This window comes from Prinia subflava, chromosome 4 (genome assembly GCF_021018805.1).
Source record: "Prinia subflava isolate CZ2003 ecotype Zambia chromosome 4, Cam_Psub_1.2, whole genome shotgun sequence".
Taxonomy (NCBI): Eukaryota; Metazoa; Chordata; class Aves; order Passeriformes; family Cisticolidae; genus Prinia; species Prinia subflava.
The window spans coordinates 8747998-8764610 of record NC_086250.1 but is presented as its reverse complement, the minus strand read 5'-3'; the positions used below and the strand labels follow the sequence as shown (position 1 = coordinate 8764610).

The 16613-nt window shown below is 41.2% G+C and overlaps 1 protein-coding gene and 1 long non-coding RNA gene across 8 annotated transcripts in view; one reads left to right on the top strand and one right to left on the bottom strand.

Annotated features, from left to right (window-relative positions):
* Positions 1-7759, bottom strand: part of CCDC91 (coiled-coil domain containing 91) — a 116393-nt gene extending 108634 nt beyond the window's left edge. For 5 of the 6 annotated variants that reach the window (XM_063395368.1, XM_063395373.1, XM_063395371.1 and 2 more), the window contains exon 1: positions 7620-7759. The gene's annotated coding sequence lies outside the window, so the exon portion shown is untranslated. Of the gene's footprint in view, positions 1-5830; positions 5978-7619 lie in introns of all 6 variants that reach the window. The other variant, XM_063395369.1, reaches the window with a different exon arrangement.
* On the top strand, positions 7056-12763 carry LOC134549614 (uncharacterized). 2 transcript variants are annotated; one of them, XR_010080146.1, is made up of 3 exons: positions 7056-7106; positions 11705-11825; positions 12480-12760. It is a non-coding gene; the product is annotated as an uncharacterized LOC134549614 (long non-coding RNA). The 2 variants fall into 2 exon arrangements; XR_010080147.1 differs by lacking the exon at positions 7056-7106 and adding an exon at positions 7655-7788 and having other exon boundaries at positions 12480-12763.
* The last annotated feature ends 3850 nt before the right edge of the window (positions 12764-16613 follow it).

The following is a 16613-nucleotide window of genomic DNA, read 5'->3' as shown; positions in this document are numbered from 1 at the left end:
GGGTGCTGAGCAAGCTGCTGAGAGAGCCCACACAGCCACTTCCAATCATTTACCAGCAGCCCTGGCTATTTAGGGAGCTCCCAGCTGGCTGGACATTAGCAAGTATTCCTCCCACCTACAAAACAGAGAGGGAAGGAGGATCTGACCTGATCTCCTGTGACAAGGTGACCTGTGTCTTGGATGAGGGCAAGGCTTTGGATGTTTTTTACCTGGACTTTAGTAAAACTTATCTTTTTCCAATGTCTTCACCTGGAGAAACTGGCTGTTCCTGGCTTGGACGTGTGCACTCTTTGCTGGGTAAAATAAATGGCTGGGTGAACAAGCACAAAGAGTATGGAGTGGCTGAAGGAGCTGGGAATGTTTGATCTGGAGAAAAGGATGCTTGAGGGGATCTTCTGGTTTTCCACAACTCCCTGACAGGACAGTGCAGCCAGGTGGGGATCAACGGACAGGAAAAGGGGGAACAGCCTTGAGCTGTGCTAGGAGATTTTTAAATGGAATTTAAATGGAATACTGGGGGAAAAAAGTCTTTCCCAAATGGGTGGTCAAGCACTGGAAAAGGCTGCCCAGGGAGCCACCAGCCCTGGAGGCATTTAAAAGACGTGTGGATGTGGCACCTGGGGACATGGGTGAGTGGTGAACTTGGCAGTGTGAGGTTAATGGTTGGACCTGACCACCTTGAAGCTCTTTTCCAACCTTAATAATCCCATGATTTCAAATTAACTTTTCTTCAGTGTATAGTGCATCAGGCCAAGATACTGATTTTTCACTGTGACAACTTATGAACTAAAAGCAAGCTGACTGTGGCATGTGCATCGTGTGGAAACCTCTTCAGAAACTCACTATTACACTACTTCAGAAGCTGCACCCCATGGAAAGTCCTTTTAAAAGTTTAATGGCAAATGCATGCTAAAATATTTTGGTTTCCATCTAAATCTACACTAAATTCCAATCCTCAGAGACAGGATTTCCACTTTATTTCTCTCTATACACACACACACTAAGCTCAAGAACGGTAACATGGTAAAGTGTTGTTAAAGTTTTGAAAAAAGCAAGTCTAACACAAAGAACTTGACTGTAGGTCTGTTTTCCTTAGAAATTTTGAAAATTCCCAAAATCACTGTATTCTGCAATAAATAGAAGATACTTAAATGAAAACATATGTATTTAATACAAATGGATAGTAAAACAAATTCAAAGTAAAGCAATTCCTTCTTTCTGTAAACCCACCTCAAGATAAAAAAATTCTAGCAGTGGGTTCTGGCAAAGTATTTAATGAGGAATAGAGAATTATAAGACCAAGTTCTGGCAACAAGACACAGAATATTGCATAGCTTTTACCTGCATTCACTTTATTCAGGAACCTTAAGGAGACACAGAATAAACATTTAAGAAACACAGAATGAACTTACAATATTTATTTATTTACAATTTAATGGAAGTTTAGAAAATAAAATAATTTCTAAACCTTTGGAAGTTTTGTATTTCAAATCTTCAAATTTTATGTGGAATCATTTCACTTGAATATAAACACCTGGGAAGGAGACAAAAAAAAATTACTTATGAGCTTCTAATTTTAAGGCCTGTAAGGTTGTTACAAAGAATCCTTTCATAATCTTGGATATTGATATCAAATTGCTTATGAATTGATGTAATGGATTGTTAGTTTCAGCTTCCCAGACGAAGGGGGTTTGTTCAGCTGGGTTTTTAAATGTTAAACTACTTCCAGGGCTAGGTTAAGCAACCTGCTTCACAGCAGGAGATTATATTCTGTTTTTGTGAGCATGGTTATTAACTGATGAAGCACCTCTAAACCTGTTCACCTTCTCCCAGATTTCTTCTGCCTCCAGCTGATGTGCCCAGAAGCCCATGTGCAACAGCAAGGAAAATCAGCAGTGATTTTCTTGAAAAGTCCACAGCTTAGAGCAAGCATCTGTCATCCCTTTCAGCTCACATTTATTCAATATCCTCTCTCCAGAGTGTTCACAGAACAAGTAGTTCCAGTTACAGCAGACCTACAACAACCATCAAGTCCAACAGCCTGAGCCCCCACCACAAGTTGGAGCACATGAGGACAGGCATTGTCCCAGTGCCCCCTAGACAGGGACACGCCTGGGGCACCGACCACCGACCTGGAAGCCTCAGCCCTGCCCGGCCACCCTCACAGAGGGCACCCCTCAGCCTCCCTCCCTCCAAACTGGACAAACCCAAAGTCCTTGGTTGCTCCTCACAGGACACGCCTTCCATCGTGTCCATACGGAAGTAAGGAATTTCCACTCCATTTTCACACACGCTCCTTGTCACTTGAAAGAGATGACTGCCATTTGGGAATTCTTCATCTTCTACTCAGAGCAAACAATGCAGTGCCTTGGTGTGGCTGTGCTGCCACACGAGAGCTCTCATGAATGCAATGGTTCATAGCCAGAGTGCAATTCTCCAGTATGTACAAAAACTCAATCACGAGCAGCCAGCAGGCTCAAACACTGATAGCAACATCCCTGTGAACTGCCTTTCCATGAATAACACAGCACATTAAATCTCTTTTTAAGTCCTTTGTTGAAGGAAAAGCAACAGCTCTAGTAACAAATCCAAGCCTACAGCCTTGAAATTACTAGTTTTCACACTGGAATAATTCGAGTTAAGATGTTTTGCACCTCAAGATGTGCTTGCACACCATAAATACTTCATTTTCAAAGATATCAAGTTGTAAATACTGTCAGCCCTTAGTGCCAGATTCCAACTGTATTCCTACAAGCATCCTACCCTCCAAGTGTAAAGAGATTGCTTTGCTCTGTACACATCTGCTTCAGCCTTATAATCCAGAGGAAAGATGAAGAGAAGCAAAAGTCTCAATTTGGAACCACCTCTGCTATCAGCATTATTTTAATTACTTTTTCCAAAGAGAAGTCCCCAACCATTATTGTTGCACAGTCACCCCAAACAGATTTACATATGTGCACAAAAATTTGCCATCTTTTCCAGGACTGCTCTAAAATGAGAGGAATATTCTTGGAGTCTATGGAAGAATTGGTCTATGGAAGAAAGGGTCTGAAGCTGACTTATGTTTCATTGGAAGTGAAAACTTGCCTATTTAATATTTGAGTATTACGATGCTGTATGTTTATCAGACAAGGAGGTGTAAATTTGGTTATTTAATTGGGCAAAGTGCTGAATAGGTGAAAACTCTACATTCTAAAACTTACCACAGTTGTTCGGGGGAGCCCTAAAAATCAGGATTTAGCCCTTTATCATTTTCACTAAGTGGAATTTTTTAAAGACCTCCGAGTTCCACAAACTGACTGGGATTTTAAGTCTTTCTCTTTTTTTGGTCCTAAATTAGCACTATAGTTTAGATATGCTTGATTTTCTTAAAACTAAAATTTATAACATCTGCAAATACATTACAAGACATATTTTATGCCAAATCAATTTCCAAATTCTTCTCTGAAAGTCATTCAAAACCTGAATTTTAATCACTCCAATGACAAACAGAAAACCCTCCTTTCTTTTTATGGTAGGTATAGATATGATATAGGTATAGATAAACATTTCTCTTTCTCAGAATCAAAAATGACTTTATAAATATTATGCCCATTCCTGTAGCTGTGATTCAAATGATGGCAAGTTTACTACGCAGTGTTTGTAACTAGGTGATCACAGGAAATTTTAGCCTCATGTACACCAACAAACTTAAGGCAGACAAAGAAGGCACATAAAACTGCTGGAAAACTGCAGAAGAACTCTATAAAAATTACATCCCTAAAAATCTCTTGAGGAACATCCACTGCCACTTGCATGTGTAATTAAAAATTTTAATTCACTTTTTTAATTCAAAAAATCCTCTGTGATTACTTAGAAAGAAATTTATGGGTATGTAATTCTGTTTCTCCAACCACTCCCTAGAATGGAATTTACATTTTTAATGGTTTAATTGAAAGAGTGGACAGAACCCCCAGAACTCATTTCAGTCACACCTAAAATAAATCTGCCAACTGAACAATGGAAAGGAAAAAAGCCTGCTATGTCAGAAAAGCAAAATTCTTCACACTGATCAATCCCAAACGTTTCAGGACAAAGTAATACAAAATCCTACTGTATGCTAAGAGAGTTTAGATAATATAATTCTACATTAAGAAAATTACAAATCACTTAATTTTTATCTGTAAAAATAGTACTATTTCTGGAGACTCAGGCCTAGACTGCAGATATCTTTGCTTAAAGGATGCAAAGTGATGAGGGAAAATTAGGGTTGCAAGAGGCCTTATCAGAAAAGATAAATCCAACCCTCAAATTTAAGGTATTTATTTTTACTAACACCAGCAGGGGTTATTTCCACATAAATCTTAAGTCTTTAGAAGTATGAAGTAGAAAAAAGAAAAACAAGCCCTGCACTTTGAAATTTTGATGCAATCTCACATTCATAAATATCAAAGTAACGAAGTAATGAAGCATAACAGGTGTTAAAATACAGTGTCTGAAAGTCACCTTGAAACACTTGTTAGATGATCTGCCACTTATACTGCACTTAAAGGTAGATTTAGTCCACGTGACTTAAAATTTAGAGTCTGTAGCCTGAGACTTGGAGTGTACTGGGGGGAAAGCCCTACCAAAAAAACCTACCTAAAAACCACAAATAAACAAACAAACAAATTCCCACAAACCCCAAAATTAAACCAAACAAAAACAAAATACAACAAAACAAACAAACAAAACAACAAACAAAAAACAAACAAACAAACAAACAAAAAACACAGCCAAAAAAATTCTGCGTATCAAGACTGGTTTCACATGACTTTTTCTCCTTCGTTGTTATGACCAAATTAGTTTTCCATGAGCAGAAAGAACTTCCCTGTTCCATACATGAGGATATCGGGCCCTGCACACACAAACCACACCTCATGTACCTGAACATGGGCAGGAAGACACTGTGAACTTTACATTTAAGGACTCACAGAAAGTGTGTTTCCATCATACCACAAACTTTTTTTCATTTGGTGTTGCAAGCTTTCCTGGAAGTTGGGTTTTCAGCAGGAACCCAGCCAAGTGCTCAGAGACACACCACGCTCAGATATCCATCTCAGCAGTCCTGTAAAGATTTGGGGAGTTATTGCCCTTAAGATTGCAATCCAATTGTTCCTCTGGATATGCTTCATAGCTTAACTGCATTTTGGCACCTCTAAATCTGTGTGGCTGTCATCAGCCTGACACACAGAAGCAGCTAACAGCGCCTAGACGGCAGATACTCTTCACCAAGCTCTGGCAGTAGTTGTGTCACTTGGAAAGAAATGTGAAGGAGCTGGCCCAACGGCTCATGGTGTTCAAAGACATGCAGAAAACAGTCATTAATTGAGCTCCTAATTAATTGAAACTGCACTGTTCTAGTAAGGTACAGTCTAGTCCCTGTGTCTCCAAATCCTCGTGGATGTTTTTGTGTGAACAGAAGCAAATGTGTCGCCTGGTATGCTCTGTTTTCAACCATTCCAAACAGAACCAAATTGGAAGAAAGCCTTAAACTTAATTATAGCAATGGTCAGAGAAATATTTGGATAAAAACAAATCCAAAGGTGACAGACCCTACTTTAAAGCAAACTGTCTCAATGTGGTGTGCACATGACCCACCCACCCCTCAGCTGAGCTACAGGAAAACAACATCTCAGCTTCAGTGTCCCAGACTAACAGCAGAAAACACCACTGGTGGAACTATTCACACAGACACACTGAGGCACAGAGCACATAAATTTATCTCCTGTATTTAATTGTCTTCCTTTCTAAATACTCTTAAGAATCTCTTTAAGAGGCTCTGGGATTATCTTGAGCATCCAAGCTTCACCTGTTTGAACGCTACTGTGCTTTTCTTCTTTCAGATCCTGCCAGCATGAGGATCACTACTGCACTCAACACTGTCTGCCCTGCGGTCTGAGATTGAGGATGGTCAGCAGTCTGCTTCCAGTATTAGGGAGTGAGAAACTGAGAGCCCCTGAAGGAAAAACAAGGAAGTAATTACAACACTTGCATCGACGTTTACTGTAGACAGTCAAGCTAGGGATGTGGAGGCACTGAGATCATGGTCATATATTCAAAAAATGTATGTGGAAGAGCAAAATCTAAAGAACAGAAAGGCAAGCAGCCAGGAAGTGCTAAGAACAAAAACTATTAAGCAGGTCTACTGAAACAGATCTTCAAGCATTGTGACAAAAACTACCCAAAGTTCTCTTAAAATGCTGCAGTAAGGTGGCAAAAGATGGGTTCACGGTGTGCAATTGATAGGCAAAAAGAACTGCTAAGGTAGAAAAGAAAATTTGCTTATGAGATAAACTAGAGTATCCAAGAATCAAAGCTGCAGGCAGAGTTCATCGTGACAATATCCCAGAGCTGAAGGGTGGGCTCAGGCGCTGAGGTATCAAGAGGACACAATCAACCCTATTACACAGATCAGAAGTCTCAAAACTCCTAAAATGTTTAAAGACCAGATTTATAGAATGTGGTTTAGCTGTCTGAAGATTCTGAGAGATTTTCAGCAATACTTCAACACCTAACTCTGTTATAGTAACAGATACTATGCGCCCACGCACCTCTAAAAAACCATACAGGATATTTCACAACTAAAAGATTCTGGACGATGTTGAAAACTTGGCCACGTACAGTTTGGCCTTGGAAGCAGAAGAGCAAAGAACTCATAGCCAGGATTTTCAAACCTCTGGGCTAGAGAACTACTCCAAGTTTTCTCCCTTTGACAGAGTCACCAATTTTCTGGTGCGGAGAAGGAAAGTGCAGGAAAAGAAGGTAGACCCCTGCTGCTCCTCTGAACTAATTATAAAATCCCCTTTTGTAGCGACCCTTAAGGGTCATTAAGGACATCATTAAAGACATCACCAGCGCTACACACGACCCCAGTGCTGCGGCGCAGGGAGGGCTCGGACGGGTCAGGCAGGTGAGGGCGCAGATGAGGGAGGGAGGAGGCAGGAAAAGGCAGGAGAGGGCAGGTGTTGGCAGGAGGAGACAGGTGAGGGCAAGTGAAGCCAGGTGGAAGCAGGTGGAGGCAGGAAGAAACAGGTGAAGCTGCAAGCAGGTGGAGCAAGCAGGTGGAGGCAGATGAATGGCGGCAGGTAGAGCCGGACCCCGAGGAGCCCATCTCTGAGGGGGATCGGCCGGGCTCTGCCGCCCGCTCGGCCAGCGCAGCCCCTGGCTGTGACCGGGGCGGGCAGGGCTGCGACCCGGGGCGGGCAGGGCTGCGACCCGGGGCTGGCAGGGCTGCGACCCGGGGCTGGCAGGGCTGCGACCCGGGGCTGGCAGGGCTGCGACCCGGGGCTGGCAGGGCTGCGACCCGGGCCTGGCAGGGCTGCGACCCGGGGCTGGCAGGGCTGTGACCCGGCGCGGGCAGGGCTGCGACCCGGGGCTGGCAGGGCTGCGACCCGGGGCTGGCAGGGCTGCGACCCGGGGCTGGCAGGGCTGTGACCCGGCGCGGGCAGGGCTGTGACCCGGGGCTGGCAGGGCTGTGATCCAGCCGGGAGCAGCGCCAGTCCCGGCCGGCCTGCCCCGGCCCGTCCCCGCTCCCCGCCGGCGCGGCCTCACCCGGATGTGGATCCGGCCGCCCCCCCCGTCCCCGCGGCCGGGGTCACCTTGATGCCGCCGAGCTGAAGTGTCTGTCCCCAGGCTGGGCTGTCTCGCCTCGTTCAAATGCAACTGATGGCGTCAGATAACTTCTACAATACGTGTTGCTTAATGAAGGAAACAACCTTGTGTTTGGGGCATTGCGTAAGATTACATCACCGGATAAATATGCATTAGGTAGGCGGAGAGCGTGGATTAGATAGGCGGGTCCATGTGTGTTGTGCTTTATAAAAGATGCAAGCTGTTCCCACCTGAGCGTGGTTTGTGGAAAGCCGCGCCGCCTGCCCTTTGAAGAATAAACAGCGTTTATTCTGTAAACTTCCTAAACTGCTCTGGCTGTGTTTAGGGAGCTCCTAAAGTGGGGAACAGCCCCCTCAGCGCCGGGCGCTGCTGCTTATCCCGGCCGGGCTCGGGGCCGCCCCCGCCGCTCAGGGGCCGTGCCGGGCAGCGGCGGGATCACGGCTGGATCACGGCTGGGATCACGGCTAGCATCACCCCCAGCATCACCCCCGGCGCCGGTGTCGGAGCAGCCCCGGCCCTCGAGGGAGCCTCTGCCCCTTGCCTTTCGGTTCCCGGTGCGCGTTTGCCCACCCAGCCCGAGCGTAGGCTCCGTGCGTGGCAGAGCACCAGCGGCGTCCCTTCAGTGTCATCCCAGAATCGCAGGATCTGAGGGTTGGAAGGGACCTCTGGAGATGATCCAGGCCGACCTCCCTGCCAGGACAGGGTCACCCAGAGCAGGTGGCGCAGAGGTGGGTTTGGAAAGTCTCCAGAGAAGGAGAATCCACACCCTTCCTGGGCCGCTGTTCCAGTGCTCTGCCATCCTCAATGGGAAGAAGTTCTTCATGTTGAAATGAAACTTCTCATGGTTTATGGGTTTTGCTCCTCATACAGTCAATGGGTACCACTGGAAAGAGTCTGGTCCATCCCCTTGGCACTGCTTTGAGATATTTATAGGCATTAATGAGGTCTCCTCTCAGTCCTCTCTTCCCCAGAATAAACAGCCCTGGCTCTCACAGTCTCTCCTCATCAGAGACCTGCTCCACACTCATCGCCTTTGTGGCCCTTCTGCATTGGCTCCTTGTCTTTTTTTGTACTTAGAAGTATGGAAATGAATCAGGACAGTGAGGATCACATCAGCCCTGGGCTGGGCAGGACGAGATAAGCCTTTGTGACGTTCTCTGAGAGGACATGGCATAAAGATGCCAAAGTAAGGGCAAACAGCTGAGCTGTGAATGACACATTGTGATGAACTGGGAAAACAACGTGTTAGTTTCAGTACCAAACCTCTTTTGTGAACAAAACAGTGTCAGTTTCTACTAGATAGAAACTTAATGAACTGTACATTAAAAGTCATAGAATGAAAAAGATGTAACCTTATGCCACTGCACCTTGCTGCAGTTTTCCTGTTCCATACTACGTGAAGAAACATAAGATCACAGAATTACAGACTGTTTTGGCTTGCAAAGGACCTTAAAGCTCATCCAGTTCCACCCCTGCCCTGGGCAGGGTCCCCTTTCCACTCCCCCAGACTGCTCCAAGCCCTGTCCAACCTGGCCTTGGACATTTCCAGGGATGGAGCAGCCACAGCTTCTCTGGGCAACCTCTGCCAGGGCCTCACCAAAGTATTATTAAAAAGAGATCTTATGGTGTAGGTTTTGTGTCCCATTATACCTGACTGTAGTGTTCCCAAAGGTAGCTATAGAACATGATTTTTTGGGGCAGTAAATAGCATACACCTTTAGCAGTCTTCTTCTAAGATATACCATGGAAAAAACCCAAACCTGTGCCTGTGTGCCTTGAGCACTATAAAATTTAACAGTTTGATGGAAGTCTCTGAAACGTTCATACTCAGCAGACAAAAACAGCAATTAAGGGTTTGTTTTCTGCATTAGTTAATTTTCTACTGCAGTATTATCCCAGCTAAAGACCGTTATATAAGTCAGTCAGATGATAGAATTTCTTCTTGGATGTAAAGGGGAAAAAAAATCTCCCTAAACAAACCTTCTCAGTCTTCTATACTAATGTTGGTACATTCAGTGGGTTTTATAAAGTTTTAGTCAGTAATTGGTTGGTTGGTTTCTGTAATGCTAAAAGTGAACGTTCAGACTCTCAGAACTTCAGGAGGTTCTTTACAGGATGATGTTCAAACCTGCTCTGAGGCCTGGAGTGACTGCTCCTGTTTTGTCAATAAACTGAAGATTTCACTTCTTTTTACTATCAAGATATTATTCTCTTTTTACAGATTAGTGTAAATTTGGATTACTGCCTTCAGTAATCCTTAAGTATGTTACGTTTATCATCAGTGTGTTCTTGTATTGCGTCTCTGTAGCATGTTCTTCTTCTGTTTTAGAATTTGCTATACTGTTCTTGCAAAAGGAATATATGTGTTCTGGGCAAAAAGCCAACAAAAAATAGCTCTTACCAAGCCAGATTAGATAATTACAATTTCACTGTGTCTTTAAAGCACAGCTATGTCTTTTGGGCTGTGAGAATTAGTATTTAGTACACATAACTTTACACTTCTTGTCTAAAGAAAAATGTCCCCTCAGAATGTAGACTCCTCTAGTTCATTTTCTCCATTTTGAAATTTAGTAGAAGCAAATGTGTTCTTTGTTGCAATCTATTATTATTAATATTCCTGAGTTATTTAATGGCCATTATCAGATTTCTTTTACTTTTTTTCCATGCCAGAATTTGGTAGGTGAGAAAAATAAAAACACTTTTGATTTTCTGCTGAAGTAGCTGTATTAATTTTGTATCTTCTATCCTTAATTTTTACATCAGCAGCACGAGAGGAAAGTGCTCCTAGTATACTAGAACTGTTCCAAAAAAGAATTCAAATATTAAGGGGTTTTTGTGTATGATTATGTTTAGCTTGTCCAAAAACCCATTTCAACATCTCTTCCACACAATTTAGATCGTTGTAACACAGGCCTCTAACTCTGCTTGGGGTTCTTTGTTTATTTGTTTGTTGGGTTTTTTTAAGGTTATAATTTTCAAAATATGTGTATTTTTGGTTTCCCAGGGATCTGATGTGGTTTTGTTTTGATAATCGTCTTCCCATCATCTCTACTGAGTTGCCACACTGTAGTCCTTGAAATAAGCTGCTCTTGGTGAATCTACTTTGATTTTTACTTCATTTCATTACTGTCTCAAGGCACCCATAACTCACTTTGAAAATCTCCCTGGAAAATACCCCTTATATTTTAGGAATAGCGCACCCTAAGGAAATAGCCAGAATTTTCTTAGTGACCAGCACTGCATTTCGTTGAATACCCCAGTTTGGTCAGACTATCAGTATGAATTGTTGGCCTTTTTTTCCAGAGCAGTATTGATTCTCAACAGCCACCATGTTTTGGGAAACTGAAGGGCAAAGAAGCAAAAAGGAAACAAGAAAATCCATTTTTCTCAGACTCATTCCATGAAGCAGACAATTTAAAAAGCACTAATTGAGCAAGCAGAGAAAAAAGCAAGAGGAGGAAACACGTTGCAAACTATACACTGATTACAACTTCTCAAAGGAATCAGGAAGGAGAAGCTGTATGGGAGGCTTGTATTTTGGCTTAAGGTTGCATGTAGTAAATAACAAAAGGTTGATTGTTTATATTTTTTAGCTGTACTCTGCTTTCAACTATGTTTTTCTCTAGAGCTTTATGAAATATGAAAAAGACCTTTCATAATACCGAAAAACAGAAGGTCCAGTATAATTGCACCCAAAATAGTTTGAACCAATCTAAGACCAAAAAACATCTTAATTTGGGCTGAATGTTATTGTTTTGTCTCCTAGAGAGCAAAGTTTATAGAGATTCCTGTCAGTTCTGGAACTTTTTTTTTTAATTCATTCAGCCTTACATGGTAACACTGGGTGGTTATAAATAGGTGAGTGATACCCCCCTTCATTTGAGCATTTTTTTGTGGTATGAAGCCAGTCATATTTGTGGGTCTTCCAAAGGAAACAATGTTTGTAATGCTGTTGGACTGGAGGCTTTTTAAAAATCCTAGTAGAGAAATAAGCAAAACTGCTGAACAAGCATGATTTATAAAGTAGATATGGATTGATTTACCACTATTAAATGCCATCATTAACCTACAGGGCTGACTTCCTTACTGAGGAAAGTTGGTGATAGCACACAACAAAATGAAGTATTTACTCTTCTTAGCCTGAAGCAGATGGAGACAATGGGGCGTTGGCACAGAGATTCTTAATATGAAAGGTAACCACTATTTTTTTTTCAAATACACCCAAGGCTTAGGGAATGTAAAGTCTTTATGAGCCATTGTTTGGTGATCAGCAGGGAGGAATGGACCAAGCTCATCTTGTTGCCAAACTACCATTTCCACAACAAGAGCCAACATTGTCTCCCATTCTTGTGGTCACCATTAGGAGCAAGGTCCAATCAGTTTGAAAGGGCAGAAGAAAATGCTGTGTTAACTGTCAAAGTAGACATCATGTGTACGATAATTTAGTCTGTTTCAAACTTAAATCTCTGATTTTTACCCTATTGAAGTACCAACCTCCTTCAGTCCTCACAATTGGCTATAAAGCAAAAAGTGTATTTGTTGCTAGACCACAATCCAGCTTCGAAAAATTTTGCCACCCTTTTCTACCCACTAAAAAACCCACAGTCAAGGCATACTATACTTGTTTGCCTTTTAGGGTTTTATATAGGAAAAAACATAGTATAGAAATCCTTGTCATTTCCTTTCAAGGAAATTTACTAAAAGACAGTTAAAACTCCTGCTATAAAACAAAAACCACAGTAGAGTAACTTCTCTCCTCTACCTATTATATTTCTTCTCTTAGATGACAGTAGCAGAACCCAGAGGCCATATTCTAAAATGGTTTCATTTTTTTTTTCTGTTTATAGAATCTGTTTACTGGCAGAAACACCAAGGTTTCTGCAGCTTCACCAAGAATCATTCTGGTAACATATTGTACTGTACCGGCCATCTTGAGTCATGCAGTCCTGTCCTTGCAGTCAATTAATAATACCTGCCTAACTAACCTTCTCTAATTATCACAGCTTTTGTGCATCTAAATAAACACTGTACTAGTTGGCTTTTTTCTGAGTTGAGTGTTTTTATTCTAAATATTGGATCCTGCTTTTTTTTAAATCTTGTGGAAATACTTTAGGATTTGTAATCGGTGATCTATTTTTCAGCTACCTTTTTTCCTGGTTTAATTGATCTATATGTTAAGTGCATTTGTATAAGCAGCAGTGCTACACTGGAGACATCTTTATGAAATCATGGTAAAAGGTTTAAGACAGATTTTCGATTCACAAGCACAATTGTTTTTCAATCAGCTTTTGCTTACATCTGCAAGAGCAATTTATGAATGGTGCTCTTACTTCAAGTAAGGGAAGCATTTTAGCTTCCCTTGTTTAATGTCAAAATAAATAAATATTTGAGTTCACAGAAATTCTAGAGTAAACAATATTGCGCAAAGAAGTCACCTAGTTTATCATAGAAAACTGCACAAGTGCTGGGAGAATGGTTTAGCTGTGAGGGAAATGTCCAAGCAGTTCTTTTTAAAGCCATTATGAACATACTTGGGGCACTTAAAATCAGCCAAACCTCACCAACAAGAACTAGGGCTGGATCCTTCAACTGGCAGCTAATGTACACATATTTTGTGGGCATGTGAAAGAGTGGACAAACAAGGTCCATAAATTCTCTCAACACCGAGGGTAAGCACTCTGATCTTTACCCAGAAGAAATAGTTTTGAAGGACAAAAGTATTGCCACTTGAAAGCAATTCTATTTTTACACTTGAAGCTTCTGAATTCCAGGCTTCTGTGGATTGCACTGAAGCACAGCTTTATTTATGACATCATCAGTGTCTTCTCCACAATGCTGCCGAAATAGACAAAGTTAAACATATGTTGTGGGTTAATGTCCAGTAGCAGACAAATTTGATGGGCCAAAAGTTTTCCTAAAGCTTTGGTCCTCTTTCTAAGTTTTTGCTGTGTTTTTTTTTCTGCATTTATTTTAATTTTTATTACATACTTGAAAAGGAAAAAAAAACAGGCTTTGCAGCACTACTGGATTTATCCCATCGACACAGTTTTATGGAGACTAACTCAAGAAATGAGAGAGTTAAATCATGCCACTTCCTTACATTTAGTACCTCTACTCAGAGTACCTGTGCTTGAAAGATAGAGCTTTATCATAAGAATTTTAATTGTTTATTATTATTTTGCAAAAATTACTGAGAAAATTTATAATAATGAGTTTGATGTATCAATAGTAATGGCTTGAAATGGACATTAGGTAATCTAGGAAGTCATGCAGTTCATCTTGAACTTCTCTTAGGGAGGAACTGGCACAGTTTCCTCCAAGCTATGGAAATCCAGAGGTGAATCTCACAATTTCTAGTATCTTAGAAATGACAGGTAAGTCATCCAACAGCTAAAAAGTGTAAAAATTTTCCAGAGAACTTGCATGAGCAACCATTCCTGTTACTCAGGGGACAAGCTGTAGCCCCAAAAAAGGGCAAATACTATTATTTTGGAAAAGCTGCTTGGCATTGTGTGTCCTGCCGTGCAAAGCACGACTCTGGTGCAGCAGTTGAACCAGATGCAATGCCACATTATTCAGTCCTGGAGTCCTCTCTGACCAAACTTGCTGGAGCCAGGTACTGCCTCAGACAGTTCAGCATATCAGGATGTAATTCCTTATGGGTGTCTTAATATCCACTATTAAAAATAGCTTGCGGTAAGACCTAAAAATCTTCAGACTGAGTGTCTGAACGCAATCCTGGAGTTATTTATAACCACCTATGCATTTGTTATGTTTGAGACAGACGCGGGCAAACAGCCAGAAAGGTTCTGCAAGAAGAAAAATCCTCAATTAGTTCTCGTTGTATAAAGTGTGCACCTCTTTGTGAGGCCTGGACTTTGTCAGCAGCAGTGGCTGCAGCCCTCACTGTTGGACAGCTCTTAGGCAGGAATGGCATTCCTTCCACTGGCAGTCAGAGGGGACTGACCATTCCTTTCTCCAGCAGTAATCCAGCAGTGCTGGGCCACTGCACCACCAGGAATGTCGCATCCATGTCTACATATAGTCAAAGATCGAGCTTGAAATTACAGCACTAAAAGGAACACATATTCCTGTTCCACTCCTCTTTCCTGAATAAAGGCATATTGTTGCCATCTCTTCATGCTAAATTTTAGGAAGAATGATTAACCACATGGTCCTTTTTGGGAGAATAACATCCTAGTAATAATTATCAAGGAAATAGGTGATTACTGTTCTGATCCTGATTGTTCATTCATATACTACAGCTTGTTTTTCTATTTAACGAACTTCCAAGTAATTCATCTGCTATGCAAAAATCTAATTAAAACCATAAAAAGATAGTTTGACTAGATTTTCTTATTGAACTAGGTAACTGTTTGCTAATCTGCAAGTGTATCAGACAAACCTTCTACCAAAGAAGGAATTACAAGTAGCATTGGAGACTTTTCATACTCACAAATTACAGTGTCACGCAGGGAAAATGTGTGAAAAAGACATCCCTAATGATTCCTCTCTAAAAAAAGCTCATTGGGCAATCCTGGAAATTGCTAAACAGGTTAGAAGGTATAAACCCTTACTGTTTTCAGAGGGAAAAATCTTCTGTTGATGCAGCTATTAAGATATTGCCACTTCAAAAAAACCCTATCCAACATAAAACCCTGTTAACCCTTTAGCTAGTATTTTAATTACAAAAGAAAAAGTAAAATATTTGTTATGCTATAAACTAAGATTCTTGCATCTAATCCTCAAAAAACACCATTGTAACGTTAGAAATAAACTGTACTTCTGATCTGCCATTGGTACTTGGAATGCTTGGCAATTATTTTTACCAAAACAAGCAATTCAAAAATGCATTGTTAGCTTTCTGGGGAGATATTTCAGGAGGCAAACTGTGATGGTGACTACTGTTGGTGGTTTTCATGAACCAACATTTTCATTTCACAATGACCCAATGAGCAAAGGAGTATTCCTGTTAGGAACACTGCAGATGTATTCATGGCACCACAAAGTTGGGTCCCAATGTTTTGTGTTTTGGTACCCATTAAGATCACAAAATCACAGAATGGTTTGGGTTGGAAGGGACCTTTAAGATTATTCTTTTCCAAACCCTCTGCCGTGGGCAGTATTAATCACACAGCATTACTCTGGGCAATCAAGGAATTTATGAGAATGTATTGAACACCTGGCATGGCCTGAAATGTTACAATCTCAGTTTATTTGCAAGATGTTTGTGAAACAATTTATGCATATAGACAAAACTTGCATTTTTCGGTTGCACAAAAGATGCAACCGAAGAGTGCAAAAAAATTTAAACCTTTAAGGTGGTGGAAACATCTGTATTTTTGAAAATCTGCATTAAGAAATGTGTCCACATGTTAAAAAAATTAGATGAATGCTTGCAAAATATCTCAGGAGAATTCTGACCTTAATCCATTGATCCAAATTTTAGTACATGATGTACATTAGAAATAACATTATTTATTAGCATCTTGTAATGGAATATCACACCAGTATATTGTTTGCATGAGTGAAGAAAGCAAAAATGTATTTCCAAACTTGAAGATTTCATGATTTAAACAGGAGTCTTGGAGAAGCTAGGAAAGCTCTTATGCTAGGAAAGACTTGGGAGTTCTGGTGGACAACAAAACTGAACACAAGCCAACAGTAGGTTCTTGTGGCAAGAATCTTAGTTTCTAGTGCAGCAAACCTTTTTCTTTTGTAATTAAAATACTTGCTTAATGGTCTACAGGATTTGGGGGTTTTTTTGTGGGGTTTTTTTGGGTTTTTTTGTTTGTTTGTTTGTTTTGTTTTGTTTTTTGTTTTTTGTTTTTTGTTTTGAAGTGGCAATAGCTTGATAACTGCATCAACTGCTTACTAGCAACTGAGTATTACCAGCATCTTGAGGGATGCTTCCTCACAGATCTGATTTTATTAGTTGGGATCAATGGAATCAGTGGGAAGTTTCATGTCAGAGAGATCTC